The 20415-nt window shown below is 42.8% G+C and overlaps 1 long non-coding RNA gene across 3 annotated transcripts in view; it reads right to left on the bottom strand.

Moving 5' to 3' along the window:
* Nucleotides 1-474: 474 nt before the first annotated feature.
* Nucleotides 475-20415, bottom strand: part of LOC117885197 — a 30776-nt gene continuing 10835 nt past the window's right edge. For all 3 annotated transcript variants that reach the window (XR_004647740.1, XR_004647739.1, XR_004647738.1), the window contains one exon: nt 475-2189. This is a non-coding gene — a long non-coding RNA (uncharacterized LOC117885197). The remainder of the gene's footprint in view (nt 2190-20415) is intronic.

Genomic DNA, 20415 nt, shown 5'->3' on the forward strand with positions numbered 1-20415 from the left:
CTCCCATGCAAATTTTGATTCTGTTGGTATGAACTGGCAGAAACCAATAAATAATACTGATCTCAGGACTTACAATTTCAAACACAATTTTCGAAGCTGGAATCTTCCAAACACACTCTAGAAATAGGGGGATAAATTCATCTGGATGTTATTCCATCAAAAAGTATAGTATTACACCAGGGAGAATTTGGCCCAGGGTGTCTTAGATCCATCCAACTTTTTGGGAGGGGTTCTCGCCTCTGCTACAGCCCCTGCAGACTGCTGTGGCAGTAGCAAAAAAGATCATCAGCCACCCAAGGTAGAATTCCCCAAGTATAGGCACTGCATAGTTCAGACACAGAGCCCTGCTAGGAGACTGAAGCGGGTATTTCAGAGGCAGGAGGAGAGTCCCGCAAGCACCCCTACATTGCAGGTAGAGGTGTAATTTCCAACTTAAGGCAAATGTACGTTCCTAGCTTTGACCGAGCTAATGGGCTAGCTGCTTCTGACACTCTGGACTGTCCTCTGCTGCCAGCTGTGGAGCGGCCTATCGACAAGGGGGAGAGCGGTCTAAAGCAACTCCTGGCTGCTCCAATTACAGCACTGGCCAACCCCGTCTATATGTGCAGCACAGGAGCCTGCCCTTTGCTTCTTTTAACAACAGTTGAATATCAGAGAGCGCTATATTAGCCCTGAAAGTGTTATACTACAAAAACAGGCAATTTAATGTAATAAACTAATACATTGTATTTCTGGTAAGCAAGTCTAATTCTGAGGATCTCAAGGCACATCACAAATATCAGTGAATTAAGTCTCCCAATATCCCTTGCAAGCAGGTATTATTAACTACATTTTAGATATAGAGCAATCAAGGGGTTAAGTGATTTGCTGAATATTATATAAGGCGTTCCATAGCAAAACTGGTAACAGTACCCAAATCTCCTCTCTCTCGGTACTCTGCCTTAACCTCTAAACCACACTACTTATTATTATCGCCTATTATTATCCTTTAACTGGATTCTCACTTGAACATAAGAATCCATTTAGCCCATTAGAAGTACTAGATGTCATTCTGATAATAATAATCCTCAAACACATCTGTCACTACCAATTTTGGGATCATATGTTTAGTGTTCGTTGTATCCCTTTTACATGGCTTGCCTTCTTTGGTGAGAATGCTCAGTTTACGCTGGCGACAAAGGCACCACTCCATGCTTTCTTATATCACCTTAAATAACTGAGCTTACACTGAAGTCTGGCTAATATGGAACTTTAATACCATGCAATAATAATGTAATCATTGTGAGTCTTGGCTGTGGAGGATTTGAGTCCCAGATTACTGCTGAAAAGCAGCAGGTAAATTTAAGTTCCAGTCATAGACTTCTAATACAAGCCTGAAGTTTACTTATTAGCAACCCAGAGTTTGCATTTTATATTTGTCTTAAAACATTTACATTTCTCCCCATCTTTGCTCAGTTGATCTTATAGTTCCTCTCTACTCAGATTGTGCTCTTTGTTCTCAAACACCATGTCTTTTCTTCTGTTAGTAAAACCTTCCTACAGTCTCCTGAGTATTGTGCAATTTATGTCATGATACCCATTCTAGAATGTTTTTCAAAAATGCATTCACAGGCTGTTTGATCTTAACATCAAACCTGCCATTACACAACACTTGTTAAATGTTGCTTTTAGTCCCTGTTAAGACATAACAGCTGATATTATATTTTACGTGTGCCTCAGTTATTGCTTTTAGGAGTCAGAGTAGCCATTGTTATTTACCTCTGGGACCTCTGTCAAGCTTAATTTAAACAGACCTTTGTAAAAAGAGTTCTCATAGCCTCAGACTGTCTCCTAGTGGATGAATTTCCAATAGGGTCTAAAAAAAGTGTATTAGTGCGCTAACATGCAGTATTTTAATGTGTGCCCTGAGTTTTCCATTAAAAATTTGCCATATTACAGAAAACTGTAACAGCTTAAATCCACCAGGAATTTTATCTCATATGTCCCCAAACCTGTTATTGGAACCATCTCTTCCAATTTTCCAACTACACCATAGATCACCAACCCTATGTAAACATACTCAGAATATCCTTGCTTGCAGCTCTCTCTCTCAAATCTTCCCTTTAAGTGTTTGGACAGCTTCTGTTTCAGAGTTCAGGGCTCAGCCCTTCAGCTGTGCTGTTCAGGGCACCTGCTGTCCTGGAGGGGGGCTGTGGGAGAGAGGGAGGGAAGGAAGGGGGAGTTCAAATAGTCCAAACAAAGAGTCATCATGCTTCCACAGCCAAAAAAGCAGAGTCCTAGGCCTTTCTGAAGCCAAAGAGGAAAAAAAAAAAAAAAAAAACAGCCACCCTTTCTCCTTTCTGAGAGGGCCTGGGCAATCAAGAGATGGATACACTAGAGAGTTTACAGCAGCGGAGTTGCACTGATTGAGCTGTGCAGCTGTAAGCTCTCTAACGTAGCTGATGGGAGAGAGTTCGCCCATCGGCTTAACTACTCCAGCCCCTACGAGCAGCAGAAGCTATGTCATGGCAGAACTTCTCCCACCAACATCGTTCTGTCCACACTAGCGGTTATGTCAGTGTAACTTATGTTGCTCGGGGGGTGATTTATTCACACCTCTGAGCAACACAAGTTATGCCGACATAAGCTGTAGTGTAGATATAGCCCAAGGCGCTCAAGCTGTTTCCCCAATCAGCAACCCCTACTTTCAGGGACCAGGGATATTTGAGTTGTAATCCTACTTCTTCAGAGTGCTACACTGGACTGAGCAGGGATCCTTCTTTTTACAGCTCCGCCTATCTCCAGTCTTGACAAGCCTCACATGTCCATTGGGTTGAGGCAGATGGTACCCAGAGGAGCTCTTTACCCCCTTCCTGAGTGGGGTGCCCACAACAGCCCTAAACTGAATTTACATTACCGCGATTCAAACTGTAATTATTACCATACACAAATGCTGGCTGACGTGCAACATGGAACTGTCAGCATTGAACAGTTCCACTTCATGGAACTGGCATTTTTTGTAGTGATTTTGTTCAGCGATCCTTTTTTATCACTGAATTTCTATTCACTTTGCCCTCCAGAAAGCTGGTAACAAGCAAAACTGATCACAATCATTGTGAACTGTCATGTGGAAGCAGTATAAAACATCAGCTAGTTTCCCCTCTAGATACATTTGAACTTCTATGGCTGCAGACTGGTTCAGGAAGCCAAAGAGGTAAAATGTTGTTGACATATCTGTTCATTCAACTCCATGGAGTGCTTTGCACCATATGCCACAAAAATTCTTAACACAAGATACAGGTGATTAAGAATAAATTTTAAGTCTGAAGAAATCATAGATGCATATTCAGGTAAAATCCTGTTGTTCAAAGTATAAACCAAAAGTTTTCTGTTTAATGCCCCTGAAAGGCAGTGGCATGAGATCAAAATCTATTCAGTGAGGGTGAAATTCACCTGTCACTAGAGGGCTGACCACAAGCTGTATCCATCATTTCCATTTCAGCTATATTTTGAAGACTGTGTTTTGAAAAGAGGTCGGCTGCAGCACTGTAAAGGGCTCCACTCACTGCAGATGTAGCTAGTTGGCTAGGTCTGGGAATCAGCTTTCACTGTGTATGGCGCCCCCTGTCATCACTTACTCACACTGTGGTCCTTCTCTTTCTTTGCGACTCAAAGTTCTCCCTCTTCTTGACTCAGCCTTCCGGCCTGGCCCTCCTTCCAGGATATTAAAGTCCCACCAGACAAGTTGTCAGAATGCCACCTCAGACAGTCTTCCATTCCATCTCTAGGTCCTGTGCCACTTCCCAGTGACTGGGAGGGGAACCCGGGCCTGCCTGCAACTCTAAAGAACAGTATAGGAGGCCAAACTTTAAGCTACAATTGGGCCAAAATTTTCAAGCGTGTCCATGAATTTTGGGGGACAAAATGGAGGCATCCCTAATTAGTAGACCCTTTTGAAATTGTGGGCCTTTGTACAGAGTGGGGTTGTGGCATTAGGTTCTTAGTTTTAGAAGGCAATATTCTCTTGCGGTGAAGGCACAGAATTGAGAGTAGAGAGACCTGGCTTTTATTCCTGGTTGTTCCATGGATGACCTATTTGACCTTAGACAAGTCATGTAGGGCAAGATTGTGGGTGGTAAGAGGTTGGAAGGATGAAAAGAGCCTTCATACCCCCTGCACAAGGGTCAGGAGAAGTAGCTGTCCTGTGCCTCTGGAGAGTAAACTGATCCAAAGGTGAGAGGAAGAGCTGGACAGCTGCATAGTGGTAATCATCCAAAGAAATAATATTGCACATGCACACCTCCTGCATGGCGGGGAGCTGGGGAAATATTGTGTCTTCTGAAACAGAATCCTCCCAGAGCTTTCTTTGGGGCATTGCGGTCCTGCATCCTGGCCTCCAAAGTGGGCACAGCCTGTCCATTAATGCTGCTATGCCTCAGTTTCATCATCTGTACAATGAGTTAATATTTACGTACCTCACAGGGTGGTGATGAAGCTAACTTCACTGATATTTGCAAACTACTTTGAGATCACTGGCTGGACGGTGCTGAATAAGTGGAAAGTATTTGTTACAGTCCTGAAGCTCCTAGGTCTCAGCACTGAATTCACTATAGTAACTCAAAAGATATGGCATATTCCTTTAACCTAAGGTACAGATGCTGTGTACAGCCTGTCATTTTTACATTCTTGGACTGGAATCTGTCCCTAATATTCAAACTTGATGAACATACTGGTTCTCTGGCATGCCTACAGTCATTCCCATCTGCTAGGCTGGCATTGTTCCCACTCTGAATTTGCTGTGCCAATTTCAACAGGGCATAGGTGCTAACCAAACATGGTTTTAGAGGGGAAGCCTTCAGAACACAGCAAGTATCATCGCTTCTGTCAGGAGATCCTGCTGTTTGCAAATAATTCCCGTTTAGGGCCACATGCTTCATTACATGGGATCACATCTGTAGATGCTTGTGGGCATTATAAAATCACAAATGTCTACTGTATTCCTCTTTCAATCTGGCTCCACATTTGGAATTTTGCATGCAGAGGAGAAAAGCGCTGCACCTTGTTAACAAGAGACAGCCATAGGCTTTTATATACTCTGAGCATACTTGAGATGTTCCTAAATCAAAGCTGAAGCCACAAACTGCAGAAGCTTACCAGTGTTGTATCACTTTGTCAGGAGGACCTCTATTGCCATAAGACTAATATATTTTGAGGAGGAAGGACAAAATAATTTTACCTCTTTACAGAACATCTCTGGCCAAATTCTGTCTAGAACCATGAAACTGACATAACCCATCCCCCCACCAACTGGCATATAAATAAACAACATTAATATGGACCCATACTGTGGCTGCCATCCTGCCCAGATTACGTCTGTTGCCAGAAATGTGTGCATGGGATGGGGCTGGAAATAGTTTAGGGTGTGGCTAAATTAACACAGTTCCATCACACTGCCTGATGATCATTAATCCCAACTCTACAGCACCTCGTTGTGGCCATAGGCAAAAAGATAGATGGAGCAATGTTTCTGCCGGTTAGGCGTGCTAAAGTCAGGGCAGACAATTTCCAAACATGCACTTCCATTAAGGGCCACTGATTTTTAGATATGATCAACTGCACCGTCCAGCCAGAATTTGGGTCTTCATGCCCGTTGTCCAGATTCTAGGGCACTTTACCATTAATATAGTGCTGGAAAAAGTCAAGTATATGTATTGTACCTGAAACCAAACATCTGTAAAACACTAGCTATTTTCAGTTAATTTTTCAGTTAATTAATATTTTCAGTTAATATTTGAGGCTCTGTTTCAGCAAAGCATTTAAGCACAAGCTTAACTGTAAGCATGTGCTCATGTCTCGCTCAAGTTAAGCATGTGCTTAAGGGGCAGATTTTTAAAGGTACTTAGGTGCCTAAAGAAGCACTTTGTGATTTTCAAAAGTGCCTAGGTACCTACCTCCTATTGATTTCAATGTTAGGTGCCTTTCAGGGTCTCAACCTTACATGCTTTTGAACATCCCAGTAGGTGCTTATCTGCAACTTTAGGTGGGAGATGGCTGAAAATCCACAAGACCTACAGCCACACTGAGGAAGAAATCTATAGGATGGTAAAATGGAAATCAGTGCCAATGATTGTACCTACAGCATGCCACTGAGAGATCTTCCTGAGCTCAACTGGAGGTGTTCAGTGTCTCACAGAATCAAGCCACAAGAAGAAACTTTGTTGTCAATATTTGGACCCTGCTTAATTATTCTCTGCAGAAGACAGCTTTTAGTATTGTCAAGCTGCAAACTTCCTCTTACACTTTCACTTAAATTAAAATTAGTTTTTGGTCTTAAAATATGATGTATATCTACCGTGGCTATGCTCTTGTGAAATTTTTTATCTCATGACTACAGTAAAAGCCAAGGGGAATCAGAATTATTTAGTGTCCTCATAACCTTTTCTCTCTTTTTTTTAAGACATGTATTTATAAAATCTAATATAACTAGCAAGATTTCATGAACTTTTAATTCAATTTTTTCCCTGTGATATTGAAAATTTAAACACAAGAGCACTGTGTTTGAGCAGAAGAAAGTGAAACTGGCAAATCTAGTTTGATTGACCACATTGAATAAATGTAAAAATATGCAAGCCCTAAAACGTGAAAGAAACTGAATTAGATTTTTAAAATGCTTCCATATTTGATGCAGTGCTGTGATAACACAAGCAAGAAATGATACAAATGCATTTTCTGGACTAGCGTCAGCACTCTTGTACATGGTTTTCCTCAGAGATCAGCTACTCTCTGCCCCAAGGGTGGGGGCCAGAAAGGCAGAAAAACTCTCTGAGATTGGTGTTATGAAGTTTAATGCAAAGCTTCCCCTCAAGGGGGTGGAGTTTGGGGTGTCTGAAGGGGCAAGAGCCTCCCAATCCCATAACTCTTGGGGATTCAAAGGAAAAGGACCTCTCTGCCACAGTTCAGTGGAGGCATGAGCTGTCTTGCGTGGATGACTGCCCCTCCTTCTTGGACTATAATGCTTGTGGCAGGAATGTGTTGCAGCTGATCAGTAACAACCACAAAGGCAAGGCAGAGGGAAATGATATGGGCTACACTCTAGAAACCCAGCCAGTTTTGGAGCAGCTGGTTCAGGTTTGGGATCCTGATGAGCCTGTCAAGGACTCCCTCACCATCCCCAGTATGCATAGCACAAAGTGCAGTGCAGTGCAGCAGATGGTGGGTGAGTGTGTTTGGAGGGAGAGAGGTCAGGAAACCAGGCCGCATAGGTGTCACCCCTTCCACCAATGCAGAGGGGAAGCTCTGGCTCACTGAGGTTGCTACATCAAGAATACAGACAATTAAAGACGCTTTCAACTAAGGTGGAAAAGTCATGGCGGATTGTTCTAAGAATCATATATGTAATACCTCCAGAATGACTATTTGTGTGTATAAATAGTGACATCCAGTGTTCAGTCAGATTAACCACAGGTCCATGTTCCCTAAGGCCATTCATCTAAAAGATATAGCACAGACCCCCTTTAAAATTCCAGTTTAAAGCTAGAAGGCTAATTTGAATATTAACTACCTGCCAAGTTCAACACACCTCCACAATAAACATTTCCTTCCTGACTTGTAGAGAAACAAAAATGGTGTGGCTCTTGTATAATGATTTAACTTTCCTTTTTATGACAGTGTCTGATTATTCCCAGGTGTTTCTGATTTCTTCTCTTTTTCTGCTCCTGTCGCTATGAATGTGACTATTAGGGAAACACCCATAAAGGATGTGTTCACCACTTCCTTCTATGTCTGTCTCTTAACATAGCCGCAAGTCCACTGTCTTCTATCCATGTCAATTCCCTGAGGTATCCACACAGTATTTGTGTTGACTGCCTTAATTTTGATCTTTTCTAATCATTCCCTGCCAGATGGTAGTTAAAGTTTAATGGTCCCTGTAAAAATAGTTCCCTTTCTTCTTTTAATCAGTCACGTGTGTTTGCTTAGCTAACTGTTAGATGTTCAGAAAGCATGAAGAGACCACCAAGACAACTATTTCAAAATGCAAATCCATATCGTGATTTCAATGCTAAGTAAAAGTAGTGGGTTACTGGGTGAGGAAGATTCTTGGAAATTATCATGAGCTATTTGGCCTTAGACTTTTTGCTTGTTTTTATGTTATAAGTGTATTGCTATTCACCTGTGACATTTCATGTCATCAATACTACTGGCATTTAGAACTTCTTGGGCTTGAACATGTATGATATGAATGGTCAGAAAGAATATGAGAAATCAGCAAAACATTTAAGCATGTCCTTAATCTTAAGCATATGAGTATCTGTAAGGCTGCCATTCAACAAGGTACTTAAGCATGTGCGTAACCTTGAGCAAATGCGTAGTCCCATTGGAGTCAGTGGGTCTGCTCACATGCTTAAGTTTGGACATATGTGTAAGAACTTTACTAATCAGAACCTAAAGCTTGTAAGCATGTGTTCACTTGACTTCAGTGGCACTTAAGAACATGCTTTAAATGTTAACTACTTAGCAGTGCCTCTCGCGGTAAGATTTCACACTTGCATATTCCTTTCACATCTTCCATCTGAGACTTTCCAATCAGTTTACGAGCAAATTAATTAAACTGTACCACACCTCCGTGGGATAGGTAAAATATTATTATACCATAGATGGAGATGGACAATCTGGGACATTGTGAGGATAAGGGCCTAATCCAGCTCCCATTGAAGTCAATGGAAAGATTCCCTTTGACTTCAGTGGGCATTAACTCAAGCCCTAAATGTCTTGCCCAAAGTAACACAGGAAGTATGTGGCAGAGCCAGTAATAGAACCCAGATCTCCGGCTTCAAATTAAAGTTGTTTTGTTTTGTCTCTTGCTACCAAGTAATAGGATGAGACTGTCACAGGGCGGGGGATAGATAAGCCTACAGCTGCCTTTTGGGGAGCTTCTTGTTCCTTCCTCCAAAGCATCTGGTGCTGGCCACTGTGGAGGCAGGATACTGGACTACATGGATTATGGCTCGGAATTCCATTTGTTTTTTTTAAATACACTAGGAGTGCTGGTTCTCATCGCCTGCTGAAAAAAATGCTCTGGAGCTCAGCTCCTACGAGCTCCAGCTCACTTTGACCACTGTCCAACTCTCAGTCTTGCAAGGAAACAAAGGAAATTGTTCCATCCAAGGATTTTCAGTTGAGTTTTGATTAGAGATGGGAGAATTAGTTAAGAACAGGTAAGAACTAAACTAAAATTTTTGCTTAAAATGTGAACTGAAAGCAAAAGTTTGAAGTTCAGTTAACTATTTCCCCCACATTGTCTTCTTCTTGCACATGTTCTCTTTGGGTAAAGTCCAGGCCAGAGAGCAGAGGCATTGATTGATGGCAAAGACTTTTTCTTCTTGTTTATATTCAGGTAACGCCTAGAGGCCTGAATTGGGAGCAGAGCCTCTCTGTACTAGGTGCTGTGCAAACATCTGATAAAAGACAGTCCCTGCCCCCCCCCAAAGAATTTACAGTCTAAATACACAAGATATTTTGAAGATGGGAACAGAGATTAAGTGACTTGCCCAGGGTCACCCAACATGTCTGTGGCAGAGCTAGGTACTGATCCCAGATCTCCAGTATCCCAGTCCATTGTCTTAACCACAAGAGCATCCTTTCTCTTCGCTCATTTGGCTAAAATGGGAGAAAAGCCACAACTTCACTGAGTTAATCTATCAAACCTCTCTAAGTCTGAGTATGCTTACACAGCATGCAGCAGCGAGCCTCCCAGCCAGGGTCAACAGACTCGAGCTCGCAGAGCTCATGCTACCATCCCAAAACAGCTGTGTAGATGTTGCAAGTCAGGCTGTAGCTCGCAGTCTGAATCCAAGGGAGGGGAGTGGGTTTCTGAGCCTGAGCTGCCATTTCAAAGTGCTGTCTACACAGCTATCCTTCCAGCTAGCATGAGCCCCACAAGCCCAAGTCTGTCGACCCAGACTGTGTAGACCTACCCAAAGATGCTTGAAAGCCCTGTCAGCTGTGGGAAAACAGGGCACTACCTTTGTTTGTACTCTTCACATCGCCTTTCCTGGTAATGTTTCCCTGTCTCCCTGTACGGCTAAATGTTGTATGCACATCAAAGACCAGAATAAGGTTTCCTGTGCTGATGATGGCTACTGGCAGGTTCTGGAGAGATGAGTCTTCTTCTGGACACAACCATTATCTGTTCCTAATGATTCCGAGTTCGTGGGAGGGAATATGAATCTTCCAAAAGGAGAAGCGAGATAAATTGCACCTATACACTGAAATGATTGTAATGCAGAGAAACAGATGTAGTTACTGAGCTGTCAGGATCTCTCTATAAATGCTTTTCTTTTATCACATTATAGACATAGCTCTTAACTATTGATGAGTATAAGCTAATTCTGAAGGTAAAAGTATGGTAGTTTAATGCACTGGAACAGGGGTGGCTAATCTGAGTCTGAGAAGGAGCCAGAATTTACCAATGTACAGTGCCAAAGAGCCACAGTAATACGTCAGCAGCCCCCCATCAGCACTCTCCCCTCCCAGCTCCCAGTGCCTCCCACCCACCGGCAGCCCTGCTGGTCAGCGCCTCCCCCTCACTCCCCGCATCTCGCGATCAGCTGTTTCATGGCATGCAGGAGGCTCTAGACAGGGGAGGAGCGAGGGCACGGCAGGCTCAGGGAAGGGGGTGGAAAGGGGTGGAGTGGGAGCAGGGCCTGTGATAGAGCCAGGGGTTGAGCAGTGAGCACCCCCTGGCACATTGGAAAGTTGGCACCTGTTACTCCAGCCCCGGAGTCGGTGCCTATACAAGGCGCCGCATATTAACTTCTGAATAGCTGCATGTGGCTCTGGAGCCACAGGTTGGCCACCCCTGCACTGGAATATAGTGTCCTTACTAACACTACTGAGAGACATAACAAAAATTGCACATGCAACACAAAAAGAAAACCACATAGTAGAAAATATGCCTATGCCACCAAAACAGGTGCCAGAAAGTGCATTCCACAGAGGTTAAAAAGGTCACCTATTTCCTTGCTTAATGGAAGTCTGCAGGTAGCTAAAGGACTTACAGCTTTTAGTTGAGTCATATAGGGTCAAAACTGGAGTAATACAGTGTGAAATTGGGCCCTTTGATTTATCCAGCTACTTAGACTCACTTTGTGTGATTTATAAATAGAAATATTTTCCACAGGCAAATTGACATGAACGACATTTTAATAGATGCAGTTTTCTAAAGCTCAGGAGTTTGTTTCAGCTGTACAACTTTGGATGAAGTCCTGGGGTTAAAACCACAACACTGAAAAAATTAGGGAACTGTCTCTCAGAAAACCCAAGCCTGGACCATTTCACCACTTTGCACCCATTTCCAAAGTGGGTGCAATACACTACTATGCTATTTTGGAAATGGGTGAGATCCACTTTGCACAGGTGGAAATGATTTCACAAGGCAATAGAGGAATGGGCCCAGGATCTTGTGTTTGCTTTCTCCCAACATACGTGTGCCACATGGATCTAAGGGTGGAGAATATGTAACAGTTCACATAAAACATTTATATACTTGATGTAGTATATGCCAGTTGTGAGGGCAGAAAGCCAAAGGTAATGAGCACTGTGAGAATTATGAAAGCTCTTCCTTGCCAAGGTTCTGGACTGGAATTGAAGAACTGTCCTCTTCTGACCCTTCAGGTGCTATTGGTATGATTTTCTCCAGAGAATTCCTAAAGAAATGAAGAATCTTTCTTTATATTATAGTTCTGAGCTTGAGGAAAACTAAGTGGGTAATTTATGAGTTTTTTAAATAGTTTTCAAGCACTATGAGAATTCCTGGGTGAGAGGTTTTGTTTTTTAATGTTAAAAATGATCTTCAAGCTGGGTGTTGTTGTAAAATGTGTTCTATTTACATTGCTAGGATCCATCTATCATGAAATGCAAAGAAAACTATATTTATGGCAAAGCCACATGTAATTTTTAAAAATGTGTTAATAGATTTTAATATTAGAAAAAGAAAGAAAAAGGCCAAGAAAGTATTCTCCGTCAACACACACATAACAATAAGCTGCTATGTAAAAAGAAGTTTCTCATATATACACAGATAGGGTGTAGGTGTGGAACATTACACGTTCATGTCTGAACAACAGAAACCTAGTCTCCATAATACAAGTGAACTCCATCTAGTCAGCAACAAAGTTTGACTTCCAAGAGGAGTTGGTTGCCTAACTGCCCCTGTTCCCTTATCAGCACTTGTCTGTAGATGGGCCCAGGTTCTCAGGTCCAGATGAATTATTATAGAATCATAGGACTGGAATGGACCTCAAGACATCTAGTCCAGTCCCCTGCACTCATGGCAGGCTATGTATTATGACCATCCCTGACACATGTTTGTCTAACTTGCTCTTATGCTTGTAGTCACCTGATGCCTGGGGCTGTTGGGAACTGATTCAACCCCTGAAGTGTTTTAAAGCAGCCTGAGTGTTACTCTAGATCCGGGATCGGCAACCTTTGGCATGCGGCCTGGTGGGCCGGGCCGGTTTGTTTACCTGCCGTGTCTGCAGGTTTAGCCAATCGTGGCTCCCACTGGGCACGGTTAACCGCTCCAGGCCAATAGGGGCTGCGGGAAACGGCAGCCAGCACATCCCTCGACCTGCACTGCTTCCCGCAGCCCCCATTGGCCTGGAGCGGTGAACCGCGGCCATTGGGAGCTGCGATCGGCCGAACCTGCAGACGCAGCAGGTAAACAAACCGGCCCGGCCCACCAGGGTGCTTACCCTGGTTAGCCACGTGCCAAAGGTTGCCAATCCCTGCTCTAAACTATACTAGATTGTAATAGCCCCCTAAATACTTTTTGTGACAGGTTGGACCCCCCCTTTCACATTGCAAGCAGATGTGCTAAGGTCCCAATGAGCCTGCCTGTCTCAGCAGCTTGGGTTTCCCTTACTCTGTGCTGCTATGACAGGCCCTTTCCAGCACACACACAGGTAGGGATACACCCAGCTGTAGAATCACACAGAGCCTGAGATCAGCTCTCTGTGGGAGGACTTAGCTAGGGATTGCCCAGCACTCACATGCTTACCTCCTTCGCGGTGTAAACCCCAAAAAATATTATCTTGCACTGTATAGAGAGATCTGTACAGCACAAGCTTATAAAAATCACTCCCTCCCTCAATGTGGAGGGAGATATGCACAGCTCTCCCCTCCCACCCTCCAGTTATGAGTTGCACAAACTGGGTTTTGGTATAAACAAGAAATAAGTTTATTACCTACAAAAGGTAAATTTTAAGTGGTAATAAGTGATAGCAAACAGAACAAAGCAGATTACTTTAGTAACTAAACAAAAACTGCAAACTGAGCTTAACACACTAGATAGGTAGGATATAAATTAGCAAATTCTCACCTTGAGTGATAAACAGGCTGGCAGATTCTTAAGGCACAAGTTACCTTGGCTTTCCCAGGTTTTCATACACAGGCTAAAATCCTTTTAGCCTAGGACCATCACTTCCCACAGTTCAGTCTTTGTTCCTCAGGTGTTTCCAGGTGTGTTGTTGTATGGAGAGTGAGTTCCCCCCCATAATGTAATTTTCCCCCTTTTATATCTTCTCCCCACTTGTTGGAAAGCTCTTTTGCTGTGACCTGGCGTAAACAGTTCCCATTGTGTAGTGGTGTCTCTGAGAGGTTTCTATTGTACACAGTTCCTGGAGTAATCCTTGTGAGCATTTCCTCAATAAACCATTAACATTGTTTGGCCTTTTTACTGTCATACCTGAAAGGCTGCTTGTGAGTGTTTTCAACCTCAGGACATGTTTCAGCAACATATACATAGTCAAACTTCATAATTTCACATACGACGAGAGCGCATACAATCCAATGAGATAGTACTGTCTAGCAGATCAAGACTTTTAGAGTGACACCTCACAAGACATACTTTGTATAACACATATCCTAATTACATGACAGTGGTGAATATTGGGGTGTCAGGGTGTCACACTATTACGCTGGCCAAGGGTCATCAAATGCATTGTGCTCCAACTACCTCCCTTCCTGCCCCAACATATTCTCTACACTGGAGAATCCAGGAAAGGGGAGTTAAGGCCATCTACAAAATCTATACATCACTTGGAAATTCCTCTACACACGAGGAATCCTCACCTGCCCATTTAGGGAAGCTTTACTATTCCTTTGCACTCTTCAGAGCAATGCAATGAAACAGTATCAGGGAGGAGGATATGGCCCCATGGCCTTCAGAAACCTCTTCATTCCCGCCCCCCACAGTTGTGCATTTTTTGATAAACAGCTAATTTATACTAGTTATATGTGATGTTTGTATGAATATTCAGACAATGTCACTGCTGAGATTAGCTGAACTACTGCTGTTCTAGGAAAATAACTTCAGTTGGGGCCTCAGTTATCAGAAATGCTGAAAATACCTATATTTACTGGCTAGGAATATGAGATACAAAATAAGAACATTAAAGAACTCTCCCTGTCCCCTCGCCACCCACATTTTGCCATCACAGCACTCTTTGCAGTTCTGAAGCAAGACAAAAAAAAGGCTTAAGTCAAATAAAATGTGATCTCTTGCATCAGTAATACTAAGTGAGGATTTAAATACCAATGGAGGTAGGACTAGCACAGGGGAGGGCAAACTACAGCCCGTGGCCCACATCTGGCCCGCGAGCTCCTGCTGGGGAGCGGAGTCTGGGGCTTGCCTCGCTCCCATGCTCCAGCTGGGGAGTGGGGTTGGGGGCTGCTCCGCGCATGCGTGCTGCAGCTCCCGGAAGCAGTGGCATGTCCCCCCTCCGGCTCCCACATTTAGGGGCAGCCAGGGGGCTCTGCGCGCTGCCCCTGCCCTAAGCACCGGCCCCACAGCTCCCATTGCCCGGGAACTACGGCCAATGGGAACTGCAGGGGCGGCACCTGTGGATGGAGCAGCGCACAGACTAGAGACACCTGGCCGTGCCTCCACATCGGAGCTGGAGGGGGGACATGCTGCTGCTGCTTCCGGGAGCTGCTTGAGGTAAGTGCCACCTGGAGCCTGCACTCCTGAGCCCCTCCCATGCCCCAACCCTCTGCCCCAGCCCTGATCCCCCTTCCGCCCTCCAAACCCCTTGATCCCAGCTTGGAGCACCCTCCTGCGCCTCCCTAGCTCCACCTCAGAGCCTGCAACCCCAGATGGAGCCCTCACCCCCCCGAACCCCAAACCCCTGCCCCAGCCTGGAACCCCTTCCCACACCCTGAACTCCTCATTTCTGGCCCCACCCCAGAGCTCACACCCCCAGCCAGAGCCTTCACCCCAACCCCAATTTTGTGAGCATTCATGGCCCACCATACAATTTCCATACCTAGATGTGGCCCTCGGGCCAAAAAGTTTGCCCACCCCTGGACTAGCAGGTACAGTATATATGAGCTTTCCATGCTACTGGGTCCTTAATAGATTACAAACAAGTGGATACAAACAAGTGGAGGTGTAAAGTCAAGAAACAATTTAATCAGCATGATATCTGCATTCTGTTTTAATGTGGAAGCTCTTCTTGAAAAACCACAAACCTGATAGGACTATTTGAGAGAAGTATAGCAGATATAAGTGGCAAAATTAAATAAAGCCAACTGGATGTCTGACATATCAAAGCTTTTGGCAATGCTGTTTAATTGACGTTACACTGATGTAGTATATTAGTAAATCACATGCTATGATTACTCTGAAGCTGCCTAACTCAAAGAACTATTAAAAAAAACATTAAAGAACTGCCTCTACCTGTCTGATCACTGTGTCACCCTTTTCCATTTTTGATACAAAGCAAAAAGAATCTGTTTTTCAAATGTCTTCCCCAAACATATTTATGCAGCATGTTAAAAACTGAAGTCAGTGTGTGTTCTAAACTGGCATGTCATTTAACAGAACCCTCATCAAGCTAATGTTAATTAGACTTCAAAAGCAATTGTGGAATTTGGTTCAGGTGCCTGCCTAGGAAGAGGAAGCCAAATTCTCTACCTGCTCCTGAGAAGAGGTTCAGTATTGGGACATGTCTACATATACAGCGCTGCAGCGCAGCTGCTGCAGAGTATCTAGTGAAGACACTCTATGTCAATGGGAAAGAGCTCTCCAGTTGGCATAATAAAACCACCCAGGAGTGGCAGAAGCTATATCGGTGGGAGAGCTTCTCCCGCTGTCCACATTAGCAGTTAGGCCAGTGTAACTTATGTTGCTCAGTGGGGTGGTTTATTCACACCCCTGAGTGACATAAGTTTTGCTGACATAAGCTGTAGTGTAGACATTACTTTCTCCTTGGACAAAACCCATGCTGTGTGCGCAGACAGCATGCTGTTTGGCATAGCTGGTCAGGGGCTGGTGGGAGGCTGTGCAGCCTGGCTGGACAAGGCAGGGGCTGTGTTTGGAGGATGCCAGGCGAAGGCACTGTGTTCAGTAACCAGAGCAGGTTCAGGTGCTGGATTCACCTTCCCAGCCAGGTGTCTGGAGGTCTGAAAAGACATTCTGGCCTGTTTTAGCTGGGTAAGGACTGAGGATTGGGCCTGCTTTTATTTGACAACATATAACTGTTTGTTTCTGAGTGGAGTACTCCGTACCATATCTGTTCCTCTTGATTTCCTCATACATCCCCACAAGGGATAAGTTGATACAGTATAAATTGGAATCTGTTTTCTAACCACTAATTGGCATTTCAGCAAATTGATTGTAAAGGGAAACATGTAAATGCTGGGTACACTAAAAGTGTGTCCCAGGGATTTGTTAGCTTGCTCTAAACTAGTCAAATGACCGACCTCAAGGGCTAAATTACTCCTTGGAGTTTACTCCATTGACTTCAACCAGACACCATTATTCAGTGGGGTTACAGCAGGTATGGCTTTGTTCCCAAGGTTTATCTTCATAAACATCCCACAATGCCGAATACCCAGCTCCTAGAACAGAACTCCAAAAGTGCCTCAGGCATTTGAGATTATGGGTCAAAGTCAGAGGTTGCGTTGTTTTGTAGTTTAAGAACTCATTTGTCTCTATTAAATGTTAATTTTAGGATACATTTTAAAAACTATTAAATCATGTTCGTTACATGTCAGCTAAGGGTGGGATTGAGCAGAGGAGAGTTGAGCACCCAATTTCCACTGAAACTCAAATTCTCTTAGGTAGTTTTGGACATCCTGCCCAAAATGTATAAGCCCTTGAATTTGTCAGTAGAGAGGCAGATCTTTCAGTCACTCATCTGTGTCCTGTTCTGTAAAAAGAGATACCCAGGATTTCCTCCACCAAATTAATAGTGAAGCCAGGGGAGGAACCAAAGTATTAAAAAAAAAAAGTAAAAGTGCATGAAACACAGATGACTAGAAAGGGTTTCAGGTGTACAAATTAATGTCATCAATAAAAAGAGATATGATAGAGCAGATCAGGCTTGTTAATGAGCTGCCTGTGTTGCCTCCCTCATAATCAGATGAGTTAATAGTTTGACAGAAATAGGCACTCTGAAAAATAGAGTTTGCAGTGGAAACAATGACTCAACCTTGAATGCAGCAAGCTTAAATATCCCTGCGATAGTATCTAATTTCAGGATCTGATAATGTTATATTGAACAAGTAAACTGGGCTCAGATTAGTTTTCTGAACTGTATTTTTAAGTGTAATGATACTGGAGTTTTAGAACTTGAATTCTAATCCAGGTTTATCTGGTGGCTTGAATTTGCAGTGAGAAATACTGCACTCTGGAGCACAGGGAAAAATAATCAAAGTAGCTTTCATGATATGAATAGTGTCACTATTTTGGGGTTATATATGATAACAATAATCCAGGTCATGTTTTCATTGTATCATGAAAACGTGGCCTGCATTATTGTTATCTATCGTATACATAACCCCAAAATTTGCTAGATACTATTCATTCCTGTAACAGCTGTGACAATATAGGGCCCAGTGCCAGCGCTACTCTCTATTTAGAACTTGCATTGAAATTGTGGTCCCCTAGTTTTAACTGGGCAATAAGCTAGAACTGTGCTACTTATCCCTCTTTTAAAAATGCTGATTTTTTTGTTCTGTGTTAGATCTCAACATAATAAACACAAGTCTTTGGAATTTATGTTTATATAAGTTGAAAAGCTGTATTTTAATATTAATAGTGCAGAGATTAAAATGCACAATCTAAAGCCTTCTCTATCTGCATGCAGGAGTACAATGAGCATCCCCACTTTAGCCTTGATAGATCACACCCATAAATATCTCTTGGGTGAAAAGTAATTTAGTCTTGTACATATGCATATTATCTCAGTCCAAAACTCATCGTGAATAGAGATGATCTGTTTAGTCAGTGTGCTTTCATCATATGCACTGATGTGAGACCAACAAACCTATTTCACTTAGGATTTTTAGGTGGACTCAAACCGTTTGTTTTAGCCCTTCCATAGAAGTTTGGCTTTAACATGATTTAGTTTAAAAGGTTTGGCTGTTGGAATTGTGGAAGTAGAATATGTTCTACTGTTCAGACACTAGTGAACAGGAGGGATAATCAAACCTGGCCTTTGTCTAACTGAACAGAACTTGTGTGGGGATGTTCTGTCCTGCATACGTAAATGTACAAATTGTCTAAATAAGAAACTCAGGATCAAATCCTTCTTTTAGATCCATACATGCAAATACCATTGCACTCAATGGACATTACATACGTGTTTTGAGTGCAGAGGTAATCTGATCCTGCTTCAGTTCACACCAACAGAGAACTTTGGCACACAGAATTTACAGACCATGGGCTGAATTCAGCCCTTGAGCTGAGTATAGGTCCATAACTAAAAAACTGGGTTCATGCTCCATAGGTCCATGTTCCATAGGCGCTCTTTAGAGTATGGGATGTTCTGAGGTGAGACAAGGAGTCAGGGGTGGTCTATGTCTTTTGGCACACACATCCCCATGCACAGCTGCTCAGATTACTCCTGTCTAGGAATAATCTGGGGGCAGGGTACTGGGCCATGCATTCACACTGTTTTTAATACCCGCTCTCCCCTAGCAGGGCATAGGTCCTGAATTTGATCCAATAACTGCTTTGAAATGGCTGAATTTATGTTCAGTCCTCCTTGTTTCTTTCATGCTTCTGTACTCAGCTCTCTAAACAATTCACTCTCGTCTTCCCTTCCCCTCTGTAAAGGCAGTTTGTGATACTTGGATGCCATTTGAAAACAAATTGCATTGCATTAACTTTGTTAGAGATTGCGCATGTCAAACACAATACAATGTTTTTAAACATCATGGGTTTCTAGTATATTCTATCATCGAATTAGCTAATATATTAAAAGTTTACTGGGAATAGTTGACTCACTTTGGCAGACACCTGAATTTTAGAATTACTCAGTCATAAATCCAATCGAAATAAAGGTGCTTGCAATTTTATTTTAATTTTTCACTACCAGCAGGGGGAGCACTAAGGATAAACTCTACAAATCTTAAGATTTCATGCCTTTATAGGACACACTATCCATTGCTAATCATTTCAGTCAAACTATGTCCTAAGGCACCTGCCCCCCAAGCTGCCATTGACTTAGATGGGAATTGAGTAAAGTATCTGAGGATAGGATTTGGCTCTACCATTATGCATAGTCACGCATTCCTATACTCTTCAAAGTGAACCCCCCAAAGATTTACTTGAGCAACATCATGTTTAGAGAAAAAACAAATACCACTAATGAGTACTATCTGGAATAAGATCTGTGACCTGGTTGCACAAATCACTGACAATATCCAGGAAACTGATAGTATGTTCCAAATATGTTTAGTAATTTGGTTTCTGATTGTGCAGTTTAGACCACAGTTCTATGAGACAAACTCTACAAATACAGAAATATAACTTCAGTCTAGAATTTTAAAAGATCATTATGTTATTCATCACCTTTTATTGCAGTTGGCCAGTATCTCGTATTAGCTTTCAGGCAGTGTTTAAAAGTCAGCGTTTTCCTAGACTAATGGTTTCCCTCCACCAGCACGTTTTCTATCAGAAAGCATTCCACACCAGAGAATCTTGCATAGCTGTCATTGGTGAACTGAAAGTGAATGTGTTAGAGTAGATCCTAGTGTACTAATGTGGCTGAGTATCATACTGGTAGCAGGCTAATAATGCGTTTGGTTGGATCTGAATGTTGTCTTAACTTCTGATTTCCGTTTTAGTGCTTGTGTTGTGAGGAAATGAACTGCTGGAAGATTAACCTTAAATTAATGTAGGATTTTTATGGGTTTATATATATTATATAAAATGTAGGTATTTATATTTGGTAGAGGTAATTATCTAAATGAGCACTACATAGTGTACGCAACCGATAAGTTCTGTGGATACGGAGAACTACAGTGGAAGAGGGTATTTATACAGCTATTACACAGTAACAGCCGTAAATAAAGTCTTGAGCTTTGGCAATTAGCTATATTGCTTATATTTGCTCTAATACACTGTGCTGATATTAACTTGCCCTCAAG

Source organism: Trachemys scripta, chromosome 11 (assembly GCF_013100865.1).
Source record: "Trachemys scripta elegans isolate TJP31775 chromosome 11, CAS_Tse_1.0, whole genome shotgun sequence".
NCBI classification, from domain to species: Eukaryota; Metazoa; Chordata; order Testudines; family Emydidae; genus Trachemys; species Trachemys scripta.